Source organism: Pristiophorus japonicus, chromosome 13, assembly GCF_044704955.1.
Source record: "Pristiophorus japonicus isolate sPriJap1 chromosome 13, sPriJap1.hap1, whole genome shotgun sequence".
NCBI classification, from domain to species: Eukaryota; Metazoa; Chordata; class Chondrichthyes; family Pristiophoridae; genus Pristiophorus; species Pristiophorus japonicus.
The window spans coordinates 108,647,236-108,672,772 of NC_091989.1; the positions used below are offsets into that span (position 1 = coordinate 108,647,236).

At 51.8% G+C, this 25,537-nt stretch overlaps 1 protein-coding gene across 2 annotated transcripts in view; it reads left to right on the forward strand.

Moving 5' to 3' along the window:
• The window catches only part of smpd3 (sphingomyelin phosphodiesterase 3), a 694,292-nt gene that overhangs the window by 108,730 nt on the left and 560,025 nt on the right, over window positions 1-25,537 (forward strand). For both annotated transcript variants that reach the window (XM_070896805.1, XM_070896804.1), the window contains exon 2: window positions 16,500-16,588. The gene's annotated coding sequence lies outside the window, so the exon portion shown is untranslated. The remainder of the gene's footprint in view (window positions 1-16,499; window positions 16,589-25,537) is intronic.

The following is a 25,537-nucleotide window of genomic DNA, read 5'->3' on the forward strand; positions in this document are numbered from 1 at the left end:
TCTGGGACTTTTGAACTATTTTGGTAACTTCTTACCGTGTCTCAGCACACTGTTAGAACCACTGCATGTCTTATTACGAAAAGGGGATGAATGGGTTTGGGGCAAAAGCCAAAAAAATGCCTTTGTAAAAGCGAGAAAATTGTTATGCTCAAACAAATTGCTTGTGTTGTATGATCCATGTAAGCGTTTGATACCAGCATGTGATCCGTCGTCATATGGCGTCGGATGTGTATTGCAACAAGCTAATGATTTTGGGAAACTGCAACCGGTTGCTTATGCATCCAGGAGTCTGTCCAAGGCTGAGAGAGCCTACAGCATGATTGAGAAAGAAGAGATAGCGTGTGTCTATGGGGTAAAGAAAATGCATCAATACCTGTTGGGGCTAAAATTCGAATTGGAAACTGACCATAAGCCACTGATATCCCTGTTTTCTGAGAATAAAGGGATAAATACCAACGCATCGGCCCGCATCCAGAGATGGGCACTCACATTGTCCGCATACAACTACGCCATCCGCCACAGGCCAGGCACAAAAATCTGCGCCGATGCTCTCAGTAGGCTACCATTGTCCACCACGGGGGGTGGAAATGGCGCAGCCCGCAGATCTAGCCATGGTTATGGAAGCATTTGAGAGTGAGCAATCACCCGTCACTGCCCGGCACATCAAAACCTGAACGAAACAGGACCCCTTATTATCCCTAGTCAAAAGTTGTGTGCTTCACGGGACCTGGTCTAATGTCCCAGTGGAAATGCAGGAAGAGATAAAGCCGTTCCAGCAGCGCAAAGATGAAATGTCTATTCAGGCAGACTGCCTTCTGTGAGGCAATCGTGTAGTGGTTCCCAAGAAGAGCAGAGACACCTTCATCAATGACCTCCACAGTACCTACCCAGGCATCGTAATGATGAAAGCGATAGCCAGATCCCACTTGTGGTGGCCCGGTATCGATGCAGACTTAGAGTCCTGCGTTCACAGATGTAATACATGCTTGCAGTTAAGCAATGAACCCAGGGAGGCGCCACTAAGTTTATAATCTTGGCCCTCCAAACTGTGGTCTAAGGTACATGTCGACTATGCAGGCCCATTCTTGGGTAAAATGTTCCTTGTGGTTGTAGATGCGTACTCCAAGTGGATTGAATGTGAGATAATGTCAGCTAGCACGTCCGCTGCCACTACTGAAAGCCTGCAGGGCCATGTTTGCCACACACGGCTTACCCGATGTCCTGGTGAGCGACAACGGACCATGTTTTACCAGTGCTGAGTTTAAAGAATTCATGACCCGTAACGAGATCAAACATGTCACATCTGCCCCGTTTAAACCAGCGTACAATGGTCAGGCAGAGAGAGCAGTGCAAACCATCAAGCAAGGCTTGAAGCAGGTAACTGAAGGCTCGCTGCAGACTCGCCTATCCCGAGTCCTGCTTAGCTACCACATGAGACCCCACTCACTCACTGGGATACCACCTGCTGAACTGCTCATGAAAAGAGCACTTAAGACAAGGCTCTTGTTAGTTCACGCTGATCTACATGAACAGGGAGAGAGCAGGCGGCTTCAACAAAGTACATACCATGATAGTGCAAATGTGTCACGCGAGTTTGAAATCAATGATCCTGTATTTGTATTGAATTATGGACAAGGTCCCAAGTGGCTTCCCGGCACTGTCGTGGCCAAAGAAGGGAGCAGGGTGTTTCGGGTCAAACTTTCAAATGGACTCATTCACCGGAAACACTTGGACCAAATCAAACTCAGATTCACGGACTATCCTGAGCAACCCACCTTGGACCCTACCTTTATTTGATCCCCCAACATACACACCAGTGGCAACCGGCACCACGGTTGACCATGAAGCAGAACCCATCATCCCAGCAGCCCAGCCGGACCCAACACACCAGGCAGCCCAGCAAGGCCAGCTGCACAGCAGCCCAGCGAGGGCCCAACAAATGATTCAACACCAGCTTTCACACCGAGATGATCAATCATGGCAAGAAGGGCCCAGATCGACTCACATTGTAAATAGTTACACAATTGACTTTTGACGGGGCGGGGTGGGGGGGGGGAGTGTTGTTATATATGTAAACTTGTATTTACTCTGCACAGCCACCAAAGGGCTCATCCCCTGGAGTTGCAAGAGATCCCATAATCCCTTGGGAGCACAGGTATTTAAGGAGGCTTCACAGGTTGGAGAGGCACTCTGGAGATCTGCAATAAAAGACTACGGTCACACTTTACTTTGAGCTCACAGTGTTCAGTCTGACTCTTTCTCCATACATAACAGAGATGAGGAGAAATGTTTTCACTCAGAGGGTGGTGAACCTGTGGAATTCTCTACCACAGAAGGCTTTGGTGGTCAAGTCACTGAATATATTTAAAAGGGTGATAGATAGATTTCTAGACACAAAAGACATCAAGGGGTATGGGGGAAAAGCGGGAATATGGTGTTGAGATAGAGGATCAGCCATAATCGCATTGCATGGCAGTGCAGACTCGAAGGGTCGAATGGCCTACTACTATTTTCTATGTTTCTATGTCCAACACACCCTTCAGTGCGGAAGAGAGTGTTTGAAGACCAGGACCTCAAATCTGGCACCAAGCTTATGGTCTACAGGGCAGTAGTGATACCTGCCCTCCCATATGGCTCAGAGACGTGGACTATATACCGTAAACACCTCAAATCGCTAGAGAAGTATCACCTGTGCTGCCTCCGCAAGATCCTGCAAATCCATTGGCAGGATAGACGCACCAACGTCAGTGTTCTTGCTCAAGCCAACATCCCCAGCATCGAAGCATTGACCACACTCAATCAGCTCCATTTGACGGGCCACATCGTCCACATGCCCGACACAAACTTCCAAAGCAAGCGCTCTACGTAGAGCTTCGACATGGCAAACAAACTCCGGGTGGGCAGAGGAAACGCTTCAAGGACACTCTCAAAGCCTCCTTGACAAAGTGCAACATCCCCACCGACTCCTGGAAATCCCTGGCCCAAGACCACCCAAAGTGGCGGAAGAGCATCCAGGAGTATGCTGAGCATCTTGCGTCCCATAGCAGAAACGAAGCGTGGAAAGCGGAAGGAGCGTGCGTCAGCCCAGGCTCCTCATCCACCCTTTCCTTCAACCACTGTCTGTCCCACCTGTGACAGGGACTGTAGGTCCCGCATTGGACTCTTCAGTCACCTGAGAACTCACTTTTAGAGTGGAAGCAAGTCATCCTCAACTCTGAGGGACTGCCTATGATGATGATGATGATGATAACTACCAGTCGAATGTACTGCACTTCATTGCTGTTGTGTATGTAAATAAACAGACTATCTGAAATAGGAGTAATGTAACTTAACTGTGTCCTTTATAGCAACTCCCAAAATTATGTCCCAAAACCAACATGAACAAGCATGTTTACAGCACTGTGTGAATAGGTCCTGCAGGGTCCTAATGTCTGTCTAGTGAGGGTTCATGTAACAAACAAATAAAGTATGAACACAACATATCTCCCCCCTTCTGAAAAATACAGTCTATGAACAGATAAAGTCCTTGAGATAGCCAGGCCGTGTTCTGATACGCTGAGACCAGCATGGTATGCTGAGACCAGCATACGCTGAGATCAACAGTGTTTGATCGAGGATTTTTGGTTGGGAAACAGAACGGTGCCTCTGTTCCATCCTGCTGGTCTGTTGGCCTGTGAGTTGGGATAAGTCTACGAGCGTTCCACCGAGTTCCATTATTGAGCTCGTAGGTGTGAGGGCTGAACTTTCGCCCGATCTGTTTTGGAGGCGAAAGTGAAGATGCGAGCTTATGACTCCGGTTTGAGTATTTAATTCTGATCCAATCTCTGTTCTTCAGTTGGGGCGTCGTTTTGGGTCAGTGTACGACTTCGCTTTTCGTTGGCGTTCTGAAATCTGGGATGCGAGCTAGGTTTACTGGGGGTTTGAGAATGTCCAGTAGCCAGCGAAGATTCCGCCCAATCATGAGCTCAGCGGGTGTCTTCCCCATTAGCGAGTGCTTTGTCGAATGGTATGTGGAGAATGGTTTGAACCGATTCGTCGAATGTTTGGTCTGCTGCGAGGTTGGCTTTCAAACTCTCTTTGATGACGCGGTTAAATCGCTCAACACCTCCATTGCTTTGAGGATTGTACCGAGCAGTAAGGCGATGCTTGATAGCATGATGAAAATCTGCGAAATGGTCGGACACAAACGGAGGTCTATTGTCAATGATTATGACGTCTGGGAAGCCCTACTTCGTGAACACATGTTGCAGAATAGTGACGATCGTTGAAGAGGTCACTGAAGTTGTAGTGATTTCTGGCCATTTGGAATGCAGGCAATGTACTAAACAATGAAACGCTGGTGCTGTGGAGCTGCTTCAACTGGACCAAAGATATCCAACTGAAGTTGTTGCCATGGTCTTTGTGGCCATGGAAGGGGCTTCATTGGCGCTGGTCAGATGTTTGTAGCCTTTTCGCTCAGACTGCATGCCTCGCAATGTGAGACAAACTCCTCGATACGAGTGTCAATCCCAGGCCACCATACTGAATTGTGACATCTCTGCTTCATGCGGACAATGCCAAGGTGTCCATATGTGCCAATGAGTGAACGCGCTGTTGGAGCAACTTGGGAATTACTGCTTCATCACCACGAGCTAGGCAGCCATCATTCCAAATGGAAAATTCATCGCGAAGTCTGTGGAAGGTTTTCAGCTCGAATGGAATTTGCTTAGGCCACTCAGTCTAGAGGAAATGACACATGTGCTGGAGCGTAGCATCACTCTGTGATTCGGTTTTGAGTTTGTCGCAGGAGACAAGGTTTCTGATGGACTGAGTGATGATCGACGTGACATATGTGTCGTCATCTGTGAATAAGTCAGCACCAGAGTCCGAAGCAGGTGTTGAGTGGCTGAACATGTCAGCTATGTGGTTGTGACTACAAGCGATGTACTTTACATCAAAGTTATACTGATGAAGGCGATCTGACCATCGGCTGATTCGTAGTAGTCTGTGCCCAGATCCAGTTATAGCGTGTAGCGTAGTTAGCGCTTGGTGATCCGTATGGAGGGTAAATTTCCTGCCAAAGAGGTAGAGGTGCCAGTGTTCACATGCGTAAATGTAAGCACGTGCTTCGCATTCCCCTGTAGAGTATTTACATTCTGCAGACAAAATTGTGTGAGAGGCAAAGGCTACTGGGCGTTCCAAGCCGTCAGTCCATTGCGAGAGCACAGCACCCATGCTGGTACCTGATGCATCCGTGGTGACGTACGTAATGGCATTCAGATCAAAATGCGCGAGGATAGGAGGGGATGTGATTTTCTCCTTAAGCGTGGTGAATGCCTGAGCCTTGGAATCTGTCCATTCCCAAGCGATGTCCTTGAGCAACAACTTGCAAAGTAGTTTGGCAATGTGCGTGTAGTGCGGGACGAACTTCAGATAGAAGTTGCAAGTGCCGAGGAATGATGAAAGTTCTTTGATGTTGGTAGCTTCCTGCATTCGCTGGATCACGTCAATGTTGTCCTGGTGCTGTGTCTCTGTAGCCAGAAAGTTTATTTCTCTAGCAGCGAATTTACACTTATCGGCATGAAGAATAATGTTATGTGTAAGACAAAGGTCCTCCACCAGCCTGTCCTCACTGCACAGCACTGCCCCCCAGTCATCAAGATCCATGGCGCGGCCCTGGACACCGTGGACCATTTCCCATACCTTGGGAGCATCTTATCAACAAGAGTAGACATCGACGATGAGATCCAGCACCTCCTCCAGTGCGCCAGTACAGCCTTCGGCCGCTTGAGGAAAAGAGTGTTTGAAAACCAGGCACTCAAAACTGCCACCAAGCTCATGGTCTACCGGGCTGTAGTAATACCTGCCCTCCTGTATGGCTCAGAAACATGGACCATGTACAATAGACACCTCAAGTTGCTGGAGAAATATCACCAACGATGTCTCCGCAAGATCCTACAAATCCCCTGGGAGGACAGGCGCACCAACATCAGCATCCTCATTCAGGCTAACATCCCCCAGCATTGAAGCACTGACCACACTCGATCAGCTCCGCTGGGCAGGCCACATAGTCCGCATGCCAGACACGAGACTCCCAAAGAAAGTGCTCTACTCGGAACTCCTTCACGGCAAATGAGCCAAAGGTGGGCAGCGGAAACGCTACAAGGACACCCTCAAAGCCTCCTTGATAAAGTGCGACATCCCCACTGACACCTGGGAGTCCCTGGCCCAAAACCGCCCTAAGTGGAGGAAGTGCATCCGAGAGGGCGCTGAGCACCTCGAGTCTCAACGCTGAGAGCATGCAGAAATCAAGCGCAGACAGCGGAAAGAGCGTGTGGCAACGACGATCTGTTCCACCTGTGACAGTCTGTGGCTCTCGTATTGGACTGTTCAGCCACCAAAAAACTCACTTCAGGAGTGGAAGTAAGTCTTCCTCGATTCCGAGGGACTGCCTATGATGATGTGTAGCAAGTCTAGCCATAACTGCTTGAAGTCGCTGGTCATGTTCTTCCATTGTCCGTCCATGACGACGATATCATCAAGCAGATTGAGGGCTCTCTCTGTGCCTGCTAGTATAGTAGTGACAATCTTCTGAAATGCACTTGGTGCAGAAGATAGTCCTTAGGGCATACGTCGCTACTGATACAGACCATCATACGTCGTGAATGCCATGAGTGATTTGCTGTCCTCTGCGAAAGGTATTTACAGATAACTGCGGCGCATGTCGAGTTTCATAAAAACTGTTGAGCCATAAAATTCTGAAGACAGTTCGTCGATGGTAGGAAGAGGGTAATTGTCGGGGATGATGGCCTTGTTGAACTCTTTCAGGTTGCTGCATAGGCGGATCTCCCCATTTTTACGCCAAGCAATGACTAAGTTCGAGATCCAGGGTGAGGAGTCAATACTCTCAATGATTCCCTGAGATTTGAGTCATGTTAATTCTGTGGATACTTGGCTGCGAACCGCGAATGGGAGACAGCGAAGTCGCTGTTTAACTGGTTTGATGGAAGGGTCAACACAAGGACGATGGCAGAATTTTGTTGTCATTCCAAACCTTGTGAAGATTGAGGATACTGCTTGTCGAAGTCTACCATGTACATAGGTGTGCTGGTTGGGTTGTAAACTTCGAACCCAAGCTTGTCAAAACGGTCAACACCCATGAGGCTTTGTCCCTTCACGACATGAAAGGAAAAGTTCTCCAATATTCTATCCTTGTAGTATATCAGGACAAGTACCTCAATTTTGGAGTCACAGTATACATGTAGAGTGAAAGTTGCGGGCTGCAGTTGACAGTGCCTGAAGTCGGTTTTGTACACAGCCTCGCTCAATATGGAGACTTTGGCTCCAACGTCAATGAGGAGGCAGATGGACGTGCCGTCAATGTTTACCTCACAGTCTTTGAATTTGCCCGGGCTGATGTGCGAAATGTCACAAACAGTGTAAACCATACTGGGTTCATCACTTTCAGGGTTGTCCACATGTCGAATATGCTGCGATGAGCGACAGACACTAGCAAAATGGTTCATCTTACCGCATGCAGAGCATTTTTTCCCACATGCAGGGCAGTTAGGACTCTTTGCTGAATGTGATTTATCCCCACAGTTAAAGCAGTGGCAGTTAGGCCCACTATCCATAGTGGGTGGCTTATTACTAGCCATGGGTCTTTGCTGTGATTTTTGCTTTGGGCGAACGCCTTGCACATGGGCTGTAGCTGAAGTCTGCTGCACAGGGGGAGCAGGGGATCTCATCGCTTTTGAATCGGAAAGTGCTGATTCGATTTGGATGGCCAAATGAGTTGCTTTGTCCAATGTCAATTTGTCATTCTCCATTAGCAAGCGTTCCCGAATGCGGGGGATCGTTGTTTTCTCAATAATTTGATCACTGCTAATTTCCTCTGTGAGTGCCCCAAAGTTACACATTGCGGCCAGTTCAGTTAATGAAATTATACTGTTTGATTGGTTCACCATTCCCTTGCCCCCTTTGATGAAATTTGCATCTCTCCATCATGATACTTTTCTTTGGCCCAAAATAATTCTCTAGAGTGCTTACCGCTTTGTCGTAGGACTCCGTGTCTTTGATTTGGCCAAAGATGCGTTGGCCTTCGGTGCTGAGGCAGTGGATATGTATTGCACGGCGGCGAGCTGGTGTTACATTGTCGCCATCTAACCCACTCGCTGTGATTACGTAAAAAAGCTTTTTATCCATCTTGGCCATGGGATTGGACAGTCCCCAGGTGTGGAAAGGAAAGGTGGGGGTGGGGGGCGGTAGGGAGGTTAATTCAATTCATCCTTGTTGCCAAATTATGTTGTGTACGTAAATAAACAGACTAACTGAAACAGAAGTAATATAAATTAACAATGTCCTTTATAGCAAGTCCCAAAATGGTGTTCCAAAACCAGCATGAACGAGCATGTTTTCAGCAGTGTGTGAATGGCTCCCGCAGGGTCCTAATGCCTGTCTAGTAAGGCTTCGTTTAACAAACAACTGGAGTATGAACACAATTACCTGGAAATTAATGTGAACAATGTTGCCAAATTCGCCCCTCTCCACTCTATACTGTTTATTTCAAGCAAGTTACTATAGGGCAGAGAGGAATTTGATGCAAACACTTTAAACGTTTGCATTTAAATGCTCACTGTAATCTCCAGCCCTACACTCTTTGTAAACTGAGACATTGCTGCAAGGCTATCTGAATGTGCTTGGGCCAAATCCAAAGATGGAAATAACATTGCTTAGCCCCTTGGAAACGTCAGTGGTTAATAGAAACATAGAAACATAGAAAATAGGTGCAGGAGTAGGCCATTTGGCCCTTCGAGCCTGCACCACCATTCAATATGATCATTCACCTCAGTACCCCATTCCTGCTTTCTTTCCATACTCCTTGATCCCTTTAGCCATAAGGGCCACATCTAACTCCCTTTTGAATCTATCCAACGAACTGGCCTCAACAACCTCAATCTTGGTTGCAAGGTTCAGGTGGTCATCAAGGCCCTTTTATCCCTCTCAGAGCAGTGTTTGTTATTTATGACTAAACCGTTCTCAGTCGAACTTTGTTCACGATGTTGTAATTGGGGCACATCAGACAGAATGAGTCCAGACGGTGGTATAATCTCCACAGGAGAAAAACAAATCAAGGTCTGATACTGAGTAGAGTTTACGTAAATAATTTACACATTTCATTGCTTGCAGCCTGACACAAGCAGACCGCTGTCACTTTCTATTACAATCGGAAATGTTCTGCAAGCAGTTCCAGAAGCAGGCGCCGGGTAACCATTCCTTGGGCTGGAAATTGCCCTTTGCCCCAATTGGGGGTGGTAACCTTCCGGGGCCAGGACTTCCTGCGGCCCGCCCGGAAATCCCACCCTGAGGTGGAATTGGGCCGTGCGCCCCTCAAAGGAAGCGGAGCGCATTCTCCTGCATTCTGCTTCCCTTGAGGGGTGCTCCCGGGTGGTAGCATGGCACTCAGCCCACATAGTGCTGGCCTCCTCCACGCTGCGTTGGATTCAGAGCCGCGCGGAGGAGGCCAGTGTTATGCGGATGCTCAATGTGGTGCTGACGTGCTACAATGCCCCTTCCATTAAAGGGGAGGACCGCGACGCACTCTGCAAGCCCTTTGGTGGCCACCAGGGGTGTGATCGACCGGGCCAATTGCCCAGCACCCAAAACGGAGTGTCGGGCTGCAAGATGGCGGCCCGGCCGATGTGAGGGGGGGCCATTGTCAGGTCAAAGCAACAGTCGACTGACAAATAAAGATGGCGGCCCAGGGCACTAAAGGCCTCCCCTTTAAGGGGCGCCTCGGCAGCAGATGTCCTGACATTGACATCCACCCGTGCCAGGCTCGCAGCCCACAGGACAATTTCCCCTATGGGGCACAAAGCAGTCGGCGCAGGGCTTTGAGGGTTCGGCGTGCATGCCCATGATGTCATCGCTGGTTGAACGTCGGCCCGGGGCGTTAATCGCGGGGCACGCCGCTGCCAGGACAGCGCCCCCCAAACCTCCAGGGCAATTTCCCGTGAGGTGGTAGCATCCCCTTCCCCCGGATGAAAATGCTATAGCACCCCGGAGGCACTGAAGGGGCTATAAAAGGGGGCAATTTCACACACCCCTGTTTTCCAGGAGGTTCTTGGAACCACACGCCCCTGGCACTTTCAGTGCTAAGTCCTTTACTACAATTTGCCCAAGAGGACCAGGGGGGCTTGGGACCGGGGGGTGCTCGGGATTGGTGGGGGGGGGGGGTGGGGTGCAGGAGAGCTCGGGACCGGGGCGGGGCTCAGGGGTTGGGACCGGGTCGGGGCTCAGGGATTGGGACCGGGGGGGGCTCGGGATCGGGGTGGGCTCGGGATTCGGAACCAGGGGAGGCTCGGGGCTCGGGACCGGGGTGGGGCCCGGGGGTTGGGTCTGGGGGACACGGGGTTCTGGACTGGGGAAGGGGGAGGACTCGGGACTGGGGAGGGCTCGGGGCTCGGAACCAGAGGTCTGGTTTCACTTTTGTGCCCTGAATGTTTGAGTTCCAAAAAGCAAAAATACTGCAGGTGCTGGAAATCTGAACCAAAAGCACACATCCCTAGAGACGTTCAGCTGGTCAGACAGCATCCATGGAGAAAACACAAGTCAGTGGTGTTTCAGGTGTAAACCCTTCCTCAGAACTGCTAAAGAGTTCACCATGTGCAATAATGCATGACGCAGCCCTGCAGCCTGTGTGCCATGATCTGGAATGGGTTGGAGTGCCACAGCAGAGTGGAGCCTAGAGAGCAACAGCATGTGTGAGCATACAGTTGAGTGTGTCCCAGTGCAACATGGGTCAGTGTGCAGTAGTGTGCATTACGGTACAATATGTACAGAATGCAGTAGCATGCATTACCGTACAATAGTACAGAGTGCAGTATGGTACATGAGAGTGAAATAATATGTAACAGAGGACCTTCGAGACTGTAACAGTCATACTGTTCCTCATGTGACTGCTGCTGCTCCTCAAGGGGTCTTGCACTGTTCACTTCCCCAGTCTCCCATGACACAAATAATTAACATCAGCTATTGAAACAAAATCTGAAGTGTATGATAAGTCCTCTCTTTTGTGCTGTTTGTCATTGGCAATGAGTGAACGGATATATCATACAGAGTTTAGTTCAACAATTTTTTTCTTGTCACTTTTCTCCCCACTCTCCTGAAGATAATGATTACTTGTTAGTCATCCACCAGTACTTCATCCAGTCGTAGCTGAGCCTTGATGGTGAGTGTTTATGGGCTATTCAACTGCAAGGACATCAAAGCTGAGCTTGATCCTTTCCTCATCTGGGATCCACACATGTGCAGATTCCAACAGGGTCACTGTAGAAGGCTAACCAGCAGTACCACTGATTAATTTGCTTTCTCCTCGCCTTAGCGAAGGCCAATTTTAACATTCCTACTGCCTCTGTGGCTGAGATTGCCTACCCTGACTGACCAGAGATAGACTGTGGGACCTTCAGCCAATGTCTTCACCAAACTGAGCCACCTGGGATCATTTTCTCTCTTTGAATTTTTAGTTTTATTGATATGGACTACATTTTATGATGAATGCTCAAGGATAATCCTTAATAGTTTATACCTGGAACTTTTCTGCTTCTGTCTGGCTCTCTTGTTAGAGGATTGATAAGAAATAGGAAATTACTTCACAGATGTTGAATGTAAAATAAAAGAAACGTTTGTTCAAATATCTCAAAAACTGTCCCTTGAATACGCATGACGTTAATGTCACATTAACTCTATAAAGTCCTGTCCCCTCAGTACAGATTCACACGAGGCACATAGTGAAGTTAAGGTCACTCAGGACCTGCACCTTTATTACACAGCTCTCGAATGCCACACTTGCCTGAGACTTGTCCTCATATACCTGTCTGGGACAGGTATCCAGTGTCTCCTGCAAGTGCACCCCTGGTGGTAAGGTAAGCTTGTGGTTGCAGGTCATCTCTGGTTACAGTCATGTACAGCATGGTAAGATACAGTTATGTACAGTCGTGTGAGATACATGACATCACCCTCCCCCAAGGTCTTATTGTCTTTATAGGTTCAGTCTCTCAGGTGGTCTATGCTCTCGCGTGGAGTGTCTTAGTTGTGGTTCAGTTGTTTGCCTTGGTGCCTGTTGTTCTTTCGGGGTGATTGCTGGTATCTCGCCTGCGCTATCTGTTTCATTCAGTGTGATTGTTGGTGTCTCGCCTGGGCTGTCTTTTGGGATTGCCCTTTCCTCAGGTTGTTCCCTCTGTCCACCAGGTATGGTGTGAGTTCCACATTGTAGTCTGCCTCTGGTTCAGCAGTGTTGTTGGTAAATCTATTTTTGACTTGGTCGACATGTCTCCGGCAGGTTTGGCCATTGTTCATTTGTACAACCAGTAGCCTGTTTCCTTCCTTGCCTGTTACTGTCCCTACAAGCCATTTGGGACCCCTGCCATAGTGCCATAGTTTAACACAAACACTTTGTCCCCTATCTCATTCCACCTCCCCCTCGAAGTTCGGTCATGGTACTCGGTTAGCCTACGGCGCTTTGCCTCAATGATTTCATGCATGTCTGGGAGGATTAATGAGAGCCTTGTCTTTAAGGTCCATTTCATTAATAGTTGCGCGGTGGGAACTCCAGTCATTGAATGCGGACGAGAACTGTATGGCGGCAGCAGCAGTCGCGACAGGCAGCCCTGCAGCATGGACCTTGGATTTTGAGCATGTCTTGTTTAATGATCTGCACTGCTCGCTCCGCCTGGCCATTGTAGGCTGGCTTGAATGGTGCCGTCTTAACGTGATTTATGCCGTGGTCACTTATAAAATCTTGGAATTCTGCGCTGGTGAAGCACAGACCATTATCACTGACCAATATGTCAGGAATGCCGTGCATTGCGAACATGGTTCCAAGGCTCTCCACAGTGGTGGAGGTGGTGCTCGAGTTTAAAATGGTGCATTCGATCCACTTAGAAAATGCATCTACAACTACGAGGAACATTTTGCCGATGAATGGGCCTGCATAATCTACGTGCACCCGCGACCACGGTTTGGTGGGCCAGGGCCAGGGGCTCAGGGGGGCCTCCCTGGGGGCATTACTGAGTTGGGCACAAATGGTGCACCGTCGGACACAGAGCTCCAAGTCCGCATCAATGTCAGGCCACCAGACGTGGGATCTGGCTGTGGCCTTCATGAGAACAATCCCCAGGTGCTCGCGGTGGAGCTCCCGGACAAATGCCTCTCTGCCTCGCAGAGGCATAACTACTCGGCTGCCCCATATCAGGCAGTCTGCTTGAAGTGACAGCTCATGCATGTGCCTATGGAAAGGTTTGATCTCCTCGGGGCAGGCATCGCGAGTCTCTGCCCAGTCACCGGTTAGGACACATCTTTTTACTAGGGATAACGTGGGGTCACTGGTCATTCAGGCTCTGATTTGACGAGCCGTCATGAACGAACCTGTGGACTCAAAGGCATTGATTGCCATGACTATCTCACAATCCTGTTCGTCGGACCCTTCCGTGGTCGCCAGGGGTAGCCTGCTAAGTGCGTCGGCACAGTTGTCTGTGCCTGGTCTGTGCCTTATGGTGTAATCGTAAGACGCCAGCATGAGTGCCCACCATTGAATGCGCGCCGAGGCGTTGGCGTTTATTGCCTTGCTTTCGGATAGTAGGGACGTGAGGGGCTTGTGGTCAGTTTCTAATGCGAACTTGGCCCCGAAAAGGTATTGATGCATCTTTTTGACACTGTACACGCACGCGATGGCCTCCTTCTCCACCATTCCGTACCCGCGCTCCACCCGCGAAAGTGACCTGGAGGCATAAGCTATGGTTTGTAATTTACCCGCACTATTGACATGTTGTAAAACGCACCCGACCCCGTACGCTGACGCATCACATGTAAGTACTAGCTTTTTACCTGGATCAAAGAAAGCCAAAACACTGTTGGAACACAGGAGGTTGCGTACCTTATTGAAGGCGCGTTCCTAGGCGTCCCCCCAAAACCAATCGCACCCCTTTCTGAGTAGCACGTGGAGAGGCTCCAGCAGCGTGCTTAAGTTCTGCATAAAGTTCCCAAAGTAATTGAGTAGCCCGAGAAAGGCGCACAGTTCTGAGACATTCCGGGGCCTGGGTGCCAGGCGAATTGCTTCAGTTTTGGACTCTGTTGGGCGGATTCCATCAGCAGCAATCCTTCTGCCCAAAAATTCAACCTCGGGCACGAGAAACAGGCACTTGGATTTCTTAACTCTTCGGCCTACCCGATCCAACTGCTTTAGTACTTCCTCCAAATTGCGGAGATGGGAGTCGGTGTCCCTGCCCGTGATAAGTATGTTGTCTTGAAATACAACCGTCCCCGGGATGGACTTGAGCAGACTCTCCATGTTGCGCTGGAATATGGCAGCTGCCAACCTGATGCCGAATGGGCATGGATTGTACATGAAAAGGCCTCGATGTGTGTTGATGGTGGTGAATAGCTTGGACTCCTCGGTCAATACTTGCGACATATACGCAGATGTGAGATCTAATTTTGAGAAAAGTTTACCTCCAGCCAATGTGGCAAATAAGTCCTCCGCTCTGGGCAGTGGGTATTGGTCCTGTAGGGAGACTCTGTTTATGGTAGATTTGTAGTCCCCACAGATTCGTACGGATCCATCAGGCTTCATGACTGGGACGATGGGACTTGCTCAGTCGCTAAATTCCATGGGTGAGATAATGCCTTCCCGCAGAAGCCTGTCCAGTTCATGTTCAATCTTTTCCCTCATCACATAGGGCACAGCTCTAGCCTTGTGATGGACCGGTCTAGCATCCTGTGTGATGTAGATTTTGACTTTAGCCCCTTTGAAAGTGCCCACACCTGGCTGAAAGAGATGTTCAAATCGACTTAGAACTGTTGAGCAGGAGGTCCGTTCCTCTGACAACATGGCATGAACATCATCCCATTTCCAGTTTAGTTTTGCCAGCCAGCTTCTCCCCAGCAGTGCTGGAAGATCTCCGGGGACAATCCACAGGGGAAGTCGGTTCACTGTCCCTTTGTGTGTGACGGAGAGCATGGCGCTGCCAAGGACTGGGACGATTTCTTTGGTATAGGTCCTTAGTTTGGTGTCGACCCTTGTGAGTTTTGGTCTGTCTCTTTTGTGCGGCCACAGTTGTTCAAATTGTTGAGCGCTCATGAGAGATTGATTCGCTCCCGTATCCAGCTCCATGTTGACGGGTATCCCGTTGAGTAGGACCCTCATCATTATTGGAGGCGTTTTGTTGTAGGAGCAGTGGCCATTGATCGTGTTGACCCGCTGTACATCGGTGTCCCAGGTACTGTCCCCACCGTCTTCTGGTCCGCTTTCCGACTCTTCCGATTCGTATACCAGCCGAGCTGCCGTTTTTCTACACATGCGCGCGAGATGCCCTGTATAGTCGCAGTTTCTGCAAACAGCATGCTGAAATCGACACCCCCTTGATGAGCGTCTTCCCCCACATCTCCAGCACGGACCGTTTCCATTGTTTCCAAAGAATGAGCTGCGTCTGGCTGATCTCTCTTGAGTTTCTCTCAGTTTGTAGTTGATTGCTCACATTGTGGGTTGATGAGGTGTGAACGGCCGTTCATGTGGCCCTTGATGGCTTCTGGCACCACTGCCTGCTGTTGAGGGCCTGCTCTCCTGCCTTTGTCTGTGTGTGGAGGTAGCAGCTTGTCTAATGCTGTGAACTCCTTGTTCCATTATTTCGTTTGTTGTCGTACCTGCATTGTAAATAAACCTCGTTTCTTCTTCCCTTACCAAGAATGTCTGTGCAACCAGTGCTGCTGCCTCTTGGGTCAAGTTCTTGGTTTCTTTGAGCTTTCGGAATATGCCTGCGTGGCCTATTCCTTCAATAAAAAAGTCTCTCAGTACTTCTCTCCTTAGTTCATCGGAGAACTCACATAAGCTAGCCAACCTCCGAAGTTCCGCCACAAAGTCGGGTATGCTCTGGCCCACACAGCGTCTGTAGTTGTAGAACCTGTGTCTGGCCATGTGTAGGCTGCTCGCTGGCTTCAGGCGGTCTCTTACCAGTGTGCTCAACTCTTCAAACGACTTGCTTGCTGGTTTCTCGGGTGCCAGAAAGTCCTCCATTAAAGCGTATGTTTTCGGGCCACAGCTGGTCAAGAGATGGGCTCTTCTCTTGTCTGCCTTGTCGTCGCCTAACCAGTCTTTGGTTACAAAGCTTTGCTGGAGCCTTTCTATAAAGTCGTCCCAATTATCTCCAGCATTGTATTTTTCATCTGAGCTGTTGTTCGCCATTCTGTGGATTCTGTAATCCCGTAACTCGTCGCCACTGTAAAGTCCTGTCCCCTCAGTACAGATTCACACGAGGCACATAGTAAAGTCAAGGTCACTCAGGACCTGCACCTTTATTACACAGCTCTCGAATGCCGCACTTGCCTGAGACTTGTCCTTATATACCTGTCTGGTGGTAAGGTAAGCTTGTGGTTTCAGGTCTGGTTACAGTCATGTATAGCATGGTAAGATGCAGTTATGTACAGTAGTGTGAGATACATGACAAACTCCGCGTTTGTTTCCACAGGGTGAGACTGGAGCAGGCAAGACAACCACTTAACTCTCAGCTCGCAGTAAAGACGCAGTCCGTCTTGTGGCCGTGATCACTCGTCAAAGGTCAGTTAATCTCCACTATCAGACTAGTTCTCCTTATAACTTCAGGGAGCTAATCCCTTGTTTGTAGAGGCTGTAGGGATCTAATCCTAGTTTGTGGAGTCTGTAGGGATCTACTCCCAGTTTCTAGACAGTGTTGGGATCTAATCTCAGTTTGTGGATACTGTAGGTATCTAATCCCAGTTTCTAGATACTGTTGGGATCTAATCCCAGTTTGTGGATACTGTAGGGATCTCCAGATTCTAGACAGTGTCGTGATCCAGTCCCAGTTTCTGAATATTGTAGAGAGCTAATCCATATTGGCACATCCATATTGGAGCCCAAAGCCACTATAGCAATTCAGAAGAGAATCTGGTGTTCGCATGTTACACTGAGGTTTTCACAGCAGGTTCCCCTAGAGTTGTTGCATGCTCCAAGGTAGACTGCATTGTAGAGAACCATTTATTCATGACTACATATCTGAGGCTATTGGACTCATCCACACTGAGCTAGTCTTCTGGGCAGTTGACACCTGCTCTGATCTGCTACCACACTTTCTTTCTTCACCCATGCATCATGGCTGACACAGTGCCACCTTCTCAAGCTCACTAAATGCATCTCCAATATGTACGTAGATGTGCAAGTGCTTGCGGAAATTGATAAGAATGATATAGGATTACATGAGATGCGGGCTAGCTCCTAGGCACTGGCAGTGTGGGCAATCTGTTCTTCCAGGCCTACGAAAGCAGTCATTATACTGTCTCCAAGAGGCACCTTTAAACTGTGCTTGTGTTGCCGTATATTTTGAGTCATGTTTTTATGATTGAGGATCCATGAGCGAGTAGGGGAACAAGACATAATAGTCACAAGATCCTATTATCTCTGAGCACATGACAACTCTGGTCTCGGCCTCCCCTATTCCTTCTATGCTGTCATGATCAATTATGTCCAATGTCATGTCCTAAAAGGGAGTCAAGGGCTTATAGTTTCTGCACTCTGCTCTATCTTGGGGCTCTGTCCTTTGATTGTGTGCCATCTTGCAAGTGTATTGAGATGTTGGGTGTTTATGGAGCACACAGTGACAGGCATCTGGCCCGTCCCATCTGACAACAGTTTGCCATGTGAAGCCCCTTTGAACTGTCACTGTGACTGTAGTTACCGATGTCAAGTTGCTGCTTATATTTGTGCCATGGCACAACATGGCAATGTATGGTAAGCATCCGGTGACCTTCTCAGGATAAGCTTTGGAGTAAGCAGTGAATGAGTTACAGATTATTAGGGCACTTGGTGACATGGCAGCTACTTGACATACAAAGCTCTTTCTGAAGCTTGAAATTGGCAACTTTCATCCTGATTTGGATTGCGGTTCCTCTGGACCATGCAGCCACCATTGACTCTGTCTGCTCTCTCCTGCCAAGCTTGTTGCACCAGCTGTTTTTGCGCAGAGCCCCATATACAAGACAGCCTCCCTTTCCTGCACTTCCTAATTGAGCAGCTCCAACACTGAGGGTTGGGAGGGAGGTGCTGGGGAGACTGAGCAAGAAGCCTTCACTATTAGCCAATTCTTCCTCACAGACCAAGTCATTCAAATGCCCCCTCAGATGCTTAATTGTACAGGCAAGAGCTTGCATGAACTGTGAGCTGGATTTTCCTGTTGGTGGCGGTGTAGCAGCGGAGGTAAGGTTTCCACTCATACCTCTAACCCCACTTCAACCCCGGCTCATTTTCCTGGTGTAATACATTTGCTTCATGGGTTCTTTGCTTAAGAATTCATAGCAACACATTTATTAAGAACAACATATTAAGAACTAGCTGGTTTAGTAACAAAGGTTTAACAATCACACTACACATTACCAGTTCATCCACTAGGCTAACAACCGCATGCCTCATCATGGATTCCCTAAACCCAACTGACTGGGGTTTTATTGAGTCTTGTGAACTAAGCCACTCACAATTCAACAGCTCTACAACTCTTTTTGGGGGGAACAAAATAAACATTCGATCAAGTGCCCCCCGATCTGGGGGACACTCCAGATACTTTTAACTGCCCTCTTTTTTTATATTTTTTGTTTTTTTGTTTTTTTTTTGGTGTTTTTTTTGTGATTTTTTGGGGGCATTAAAATTATATATTTTACAAGTGCCCCCTAAAAAAGGGGAGGGGGCCACTAAAAACCCGGCAATTAAAACAAATTAAACTTTAAAATATGTAAAATCAAATTAAAATTTGGTTGCCGGGGGTGATAATGCACTCCAGTCCCTCCGGCGTCTAACTCTCGCGGAAGGCCGCGAGTGTACCGGTGGACACCGCGTGCTCCATCTCTAGGGACACCCAGGCCCAGATGTAAGCACGGAAAAGAGGCAGGCAGTCAGGTTGAACGACCCCCTCGACCGCCTGCTGCCCGGACCGGCTGATGGCACCCTTGGCCGTGCCCAGGAGCAGTCCTACAAGGAGGCCCTCGGACCTACCCGCTCCCCTCCGCACAGGGTGCCTAAAGATCAGGAGTGTGGGACTGAAGTGCAGCCAGAAATTGAGGAGCAGCCCCTTTAAATAATGGAACAGGGGCTGCAACCTCGTGCGTTAAATAAAAATATGGAATACGGACTCCTCCAGACCGCAGAAATTGCAGGCGGCCTGGGAGCCCGTGAACCGGCTTAAAAATTTGTTGCACGGGACTGCTCTGTGCACCACCCTCCAGGCCAAGTCCCCGATAAATAGTGGGAGGACTCCCACGTAGAGTGCACTCCATCGGGAACCCCCACCTCCTCCGGACGGCAAGATGGTGCGCCATGGCGTTTCCGGACGGCAGACGAGGATGGCAAGGTTGAGCAGCCCGTACAGGAAACCCCTCCAAGCAGAACTGAAAGGCATGGAGGGGATTTCCCCGAGGCGGCTGAAGTTGTGAGGCGCCAGCTCCTGAGGGAGGTTCCGGGGTTTGGCACCGATGAGGAATTCCGTCCGGACGGGGGTCAGTTCGGACGGGATCTCCCCACAAACTTGAACCTCCTTGATGCACCTAAAGGAGTCAGGGCCCAGAGCTGCTTTTAGCGACTCGATGGCATCAGCCGCGCGGCGGATGTCGGCCGAATTTAGGCGCCGTGCCAGCATGTCTGGTGCTATCCAGCCCACTCCTCCACCATCGAGCAGGTCCCTGACCCTGGTCACCTCGCCAGCCACAGCCCTCTCGTCCGACTGCCACCTAAAACCTCGGTCGTGGAGGTACGGATTCCTGAGCAGCCGCTCCTGCAGGACAGCCGCCACTCCAGCCAGTGGAGAGCTGCGCTTGGTGGACACTTTGTTCCAGACCCTGATGAGTTCCTGGTAAAAGACAGGCAGCCCCTGGACGGCAGTCCTGATGCCCTCCGAGCTCACAAACAGGAGCTGCGTGTCGTAATTGAGGCTGTGCTACAGGCGGAAGAAATACGTCGCCTGCGCACGCCACCTAGGAGGGGGTTCGACGTAAAGGTATCTCTGTAGGGTCTGAAGATGGAAAGTCGCGAGCTGGGTGCTGACGCACACCAACGACTGACCGCCTTCCCTAAGCGGAAGACTCAAGACCGCGGCAGAGACCTAGTGCTTCCTGTTGTTCCAGAAGAAGTCCACCAGCTTCTTCTGTACCTTGACGACAAACGCAGGGGGACGGGTCAAAGTGACCAGCCGGTACCACAGCATAGCGACCACCAGCTGGTTTATGACTAGCGCTCGACCCCTGTAGGACATCACTCGGAGCAGTCCTGTCCAGTGCCCTAGGCGAGCGGTGACCTTGGCCTCCAGCTCTTGCCAGTTCGCCGGCCAGGCTTCCTCGTCGGGGCTAAAGTAGATTCCCAGATAGAGGAGATGGGTCGTGCTCCAGGCAAAAGGCCTGAGCTCCTCCGGCAGGGAGTCCACCCACCACTGACCCACCAGGAGTCCGGAACATTTCTCCCAGTTGATCCTGGGGGAGGATGCGGCCGAGTAAATCTCCTGGCACTCACGCATCCTCCGCAGGTCAACGGGATCCTTTACCGTGAGGAGCACGTCATCGGCGTCAACAGCTCTACAACTCTTTTTGGGGCGAAAAAGTAAACATTAAATCAAGTGCCCCCCGATCTGGGGGACACTCCAAACATTTTTCAAGGCCCTTGTGGGTTTTTTTTGTGGGTTTTTTTGTATTTTTTTTTGTTTTTGTTTTTTTTGGGTTTTTTGGGCACTATAATCATATTTTTTCAAGTGCCCCCTATAAAAGGGGAGGGGGACACTAAAACCGGCATTTAAAATAAATTAGACTTTAGAACATATAAAATCAAATTAAAATTTGGTTGCCAGGGGTAACGATGCACTCCAGTCCCTCCGGCGCCCACCTTTTGCGGAAGGCCGCGAGCGTACCGGTGGATACCACGTGCTCCATCTCCAAGGACACCCTGGCTCGGATGTAAGCACGGAAGAGAGGCAGGCAGTCGGGCCGAACGACCCCCTCGACCGCCCGCTGCCTGGACCGGCTGATGGCACCCTTGGCCGTGCCCAGGAGCAGTCCTACGAGGAGGCCCTCGGACCTACCCGCTCCCCTCCGCACAGGGTACCCAAAGATCAGGAGTGTGGGACTGAAGTGCAACCAGAAATTGAGGAGCAGCCCCTTTAAATAATGGAACAGGGGCTGCAACCTCGACACTTCATAAAAACGTGGAACACGGACTCTTCCAGACCGCAGAAATTGCAGGCAGCCTGGGAGCCCGTGAACCGGCTTAAAAATTTGGTGCACGGGTCCACCCTCCAGGCCAAGTCCCCGATAAATAGTGGGAGGACTCCCGCGTAGAGTGCACTCCATCGGGGACCCCTGTCTCCTCCGGACGGCAAGATGTTGCGCCATGGCGTGTCCAGATGGCAGACGAGGATGGCAAGGTTGAGAATGTGCAGGAGCAGCCCATACAGGAAACCCCTTCACGCAGAACTGAAAGGCACGGAGGGGATTTCCCCGAGGCGGCTCAAGTTGTGTGGCGCCGGCTCCCGAGGGAGGTTCCGGGGTTTGGCGCCGATGAGGAATTCCGTCCGGACGGGGGTCAGTTCGGACGGGATCTCCCCACGTGCTTGAGCCTCCTCGACACACCTAACGGAGTCAGGGCCCAGAGCTGTTTTTAGCGACTCGATGGCATCAGCCGCGCGGCGGACGTTGGCCGAATTTAAGCGCCGTGTCAGCATGTCTGGCGCTATCCAGCCCGCTCCTCCGCCATCGAGCAGGTCCCTGACCCTGGTCACCTCACCAGCCACAGCCCTCTCGTCCGACAGCCACCTAAAACCTCGGTCGTGGAGGTACGGATTCCCGAGCAGCGGCTCCTGCAGGACAGCCGCCACTCCAGCCGGTGGAGAGCTGCGCTTGGTGGAGACTTCGTTCCAGACCCTGGTGAGTTCCTTGTAAAAGACAGGCAGCCCCTGGACGGTGGTCCTGACGCCCCCAAAGCTCACAAACAGGAGCTGCGTGCCGTAGTTGAGGCTGTGCTGCTGGCGGAAGAAAAACATCGCCAGCGCACGCCACCTAGGAGGGGGCTCGACATAAAGGTATCTCTGCAGGTCTGAAGATGGAAAGTCGCTAGCTGTGCGCTGACTCACACCAACGACTGACCGCCCTCCCTAAGCGGGAGACTCAAGACCGCGGCAGAGACCCAGTGCTTCCTGTTGCTCCAGAAGAAGTCCACCAACTTCTTCTGTATCTTGGCGACAAACGCAGGGGGAGGGGTCAAAGTGACCAGCGGGTACCAGAGCATAGCGGCCACCAGCTGACTAGCGCTTGACACCTGTAGGACAGCACTCGGAGCAGTCCTGTCCCGTGCCCTAGGCGAGCGGCGGCCTTGGCCTCTAGCTCTTGCCAGTTCGCCGGCCAGGCTTCCTCGTCGGGGCTAAGGTAGACTCCCAGAAAGAGGAGATGGGTCGTGCTCCAGGCAAAAGGCCTGAGCTCCTCCGGCAGGGAGTCCACCCGCCACTGACCCACCAGGAGTTCGGAACATTTCTCTCAGTTGAACCTGGCGGAGGATGCGGCCGAGTAAATCTCCTGGCACTCACGCATCCTCCGCAGGTCAACGGGATCCTCTACTGTGAGGAGCACGTCATCGGCGTAAGCCGAGAGGACAACCTCCACGCTCGGCCCTTGCAGAGCCAGTCCCGTCAACCTCGTCCGCAGGAGGCGCAGGAAAGGCTCAACGCAGATGGAACATAACTGGCCGGACATGGGGCATCCCTTGCGCACCCCTCTCCTAAAGTGAAGGGGCGTCGTCAAGGACCCGTTAACCCTAATCAGACACTCCGCGGCGGCGTACAAAAGACGAAATGCATCCCGAACCCGAAAGCGCGCAGAGTTCCGAACAGATAATCGTGATCCACCCTGTCGAACGCCTTCTCTTGGTCGAGGGATAGGAAGGCGACCGACAGACCAGCCTCCTGGGAATGATGGATGAGGTCCCGGACCAGATGGATGTTATCGTGGATTGTCCGGCCCGGGACCGTGTAGGACTGGTCAGGGTGGATCATGTGGTCCAGCACGGCGCCAAGGCGAGCAGACATCACCCTGGCGAAGATTTTGTAGTCCGTGCTGAGGAGGGAGACCGGGCGCCAGTTCTTAAGTCGGCGGAGATCGCCCTTCTTAGGCAGCAGGACGATGACTGCCCTGCACCAAGAGAGGAGCATCTCCCTGTCACCAGACTTTCCCCCAGGACCCGCGCGTAGTCGCCCCCCAGGACGTCCCAGAACGCCCTGTGGATCTCCACGGTCAGCCCGTCCAGCCCCGGGGCTTTTCCCCTCGAGAGCCGGTCAAGGGCGCCGGTCAGCTCCGCAGGCTTAGCGGAGCTTCCAGGTTTTCGGCGCCCTCCGGGCTGACCTTCGGCAAATCCTCCCTCAAAACTCTACGTGCTTCCTCGCTGGACGGCTCCGGAGAGAACAGAGCCCCGTAATATTCTCGGGCCCTGTTGCTGACGCCCTCCGGATCCGAGACGAGAGAGCCGTCGTCGGCCAGCAGCGTCAAGAGCTGCTTATGGACATCTGTCTTTTTTCCAGCGAGTAGAAGAAGGGGAGCCACGGTCCAGATCCCGCAGGAACTGGATCCGTGACCTCACGAACGCGCCTCGGGACCCGACGAACTGCAGGTCCTTCAGCGCGGCCTTCGCTTCGCTTCGTACACCGTCCGCAAGGCCGGGTCCTCGACGACTTGACCGAGACGGGATTCCAGGTCGAGCACCTCTTTTTCTAGGCGCCCGACCCTGGCCGCCCGCCTCTTGGTCGACCCCCTCGCATACTCTTGACAGAAGACACGGACGTGAGTCTTGCCCATGTCCCACCATAGCCTCAAGGAGGGGAAGCCCTCCTGCTTCCTTCTCCAGTCGGCCCAGAAACAACAGAACGAGTCCTGGAACCGCTCGTCCTCCAGCAGCTGGTTGTTAAAATGCCAGTACGCGGACCCCGTCCTCGCGCGGAGCGAAGCGAGCTCCGCCCACACCAGGTGGTGGTCCGAACACAGCGCCGGCCGCATGGAGGCCGCCGGGATGCAGGAGACGTACGCCCGAGACATGTAAAGGCGGTCGATTCTGGACCATCCTCTTCCAGGCCTCACCCAAGTAAAGGCGCTGGAGTCGGGATGGAGATTTCGCCAGACGTCCACCAAGTCGAAGGACCCGACCAGGTCCCTCAACTTCTCGATCGCCGTCATGCTCTGCGGGGCACCGGAGCGGTCCCTCGCCTCGAGGGTGCAGTTAAAATCCCCCCCGAGGACAATGCAGTCGCCGACGTCGACGGAGCCAAGAAGAGCGGACACCTCTTCGAAGAAGCGCGTTTGCTGCGGGCCGGGCTGAGGGGCGTACACGTTCACGAGATGGAGTTCCCCAGGGACCGGGGAACATGGAGAGACTTGGTCGAAGAAATGCTCCAGGTCCTCCAATTCCCCCAGCTTCAAAATTGGGGGCGAGGGTTGGCGTTCTTCCCCCTCCCCGCCGCCGCCCGGCGTGTGTAGGTTTATTAAAATGTTTTACATTTTGTATTTCTGCCGGATTGAGCAAGTCCCGGGGGATGTTGACTGTTGGGTGGGCGGGCTCAGGTTCTGTCCCCAGGACGCTCAACCCGGCGGCAACACATTCCTCCGCCGGCCCCACGCCTCCGATGACAGGCAGATCTTCCTCGCCATCCCCGGGAGGCAGAGGCCGGGCAGCCTCGACTGTCTGACCCTACGGCGCAGTTTGGGGGCGCTGGTGGGGGACGCGAGGGACGCGGCGGGCACCGACTCCTCCGCGGAGGGATGTTGTTCCACCTCCACCTCATTGGAGCGGCGCCTCCTTTTTTTCCTGGGGGGGCGCGGAGGCAGGGAGACCTCCATGTCTGCCGAGGCCTCCTGTTCTGCTCCCCCCTTTTGCTTTTCTTGCCCGCGCCCGAGCCCCTCTGCGGTATTGGTCGAGGGCTCGGGCACGGGCTCAGGGCACCCCACACTCGCCGGTGACAGGGTTGGGCTGACCGTGGTGATCGGACTGTCCGGTGCACTGAGGGGACCCGCCTCGAGGTGTCTTGTCTTCCTCCGCGCCTTCCTTCCGACCGGACGCTCTCCCTCCCCCCCAACGGAGGCCGTGAAGACAAAGGCCTCCGACGATGTCCGCGCACTCACGCGGACGCTACTAGGGGGAGGGGTGGCGGTGGCCTTAGGTGGTTTGGTGGCGTTGGAGGCGGGGCAGTTCTTACGAACGTGCCCCACCTCCCTACAGGCATGGCACCGCACGCCGTCCGACGTCCAGAAGATGCGGTAGGCAGTCCCCTCGTGCACCACGCTAAAGGTGCCCTCCGTCGTCTCCTCCCGCACCAGCTGGACAAAAAGCTGGCGGCGGAAGGAGAACACGTGACGCAGGCTGGTCTCCCTGAGGCCAAGCGGTATGGGGTTAATCCCCGACCTTACCTCCCCCAGTTGATGTAGGTGAGGGAGGAGGAGCTTAGCGGGAACAAAGGGCGGGACGTTTCATAATATGACCCTCTGC